Genomic DNA, 824 nt, shown 5'->3' with positions numbered 1-824 from the left:
GGTTTACAGTGACACACCTGTGACAAATGAAACAGCATGTTTCCGTTAAAGGCCAGCATTACCAATAAACCAGTTGAAACAGCAGTACTCCAGCTTCCCCTAATTCTGATGAACTGATCTCTGGAGAAATACACACCAGTTTGAGATGTTTTCAATTTCCTTTAAAGCTGTTCCAGAAACAAAAGTTTTTATATTTTGCATAGGTTGAGTTTTTATTTGTTTTCTTGGAATTAACAGCAAGTTTTGTGGGTTCAGAAGATAACAAACATTGTGTTCAGTGTCTGTTAGCTGTTAGCGTCTGTAGCCTCCTCCAAAGCTGCCAAAGAAAAGTTACTGAAAGAAAAAGTGAGAACAAAAAACAGATGGAAGGAATGTAATGTTTCCCCCTGATATTTCCAAGTGGATTAGCAATTAGCTTGTCGAGAATTGAAGTCTCTTTAAAGTGAGAGCTATCTACAGCAAGTAAGATGTTAATTGTTCATAATCATAACTATTACATAGAACCATCCTTACAATGAATTTTACTTTGACCTGATGAAATGATCACATTTTGACATTGTGATGCAAAAAAGGTTATTCTGCCTGTGACAAGGAAAAGATAAGATTTGACTTTGTTACTCTAAGTTCTTCCTGGAGGTTGAGCTTTTGCATTCAAGCTTTTGACAATAAATGATGACATTGGATCCCTTTTGTTCTGACTTTCATTTCACTGCAGTTTTTCTTGGCCTCATTTGACCAGAGAATAAACAAGGATACATAAAAAAATAAAGACACACACACACACACACACACACACACACACACACACACACACACACACACAC

Source organism: Austrofundulus limnaeus, unplaced genomic scaffold (genome assembly GCF_001266775.1).
Source record: "Austrofundulus limnaeus strain Quisiro unplaced genomic scaffold, Austrofundulus_limnaeus-1.0 Scaffold38, whole genome shotgun sequence".
In the NCBI taxonomy this organism is placed as follows: Eukaryota; Metazoa; Chordata; class Actinopteri; order Cyprinodontiformes; family Rivulidae; genus Austrofundulus; species Austrofundulus limnaeus.
The sequence above is the reverse complement of the archived record's forward strand: the minus strand, read 5'-3'. Positions refer to the sequence as shown.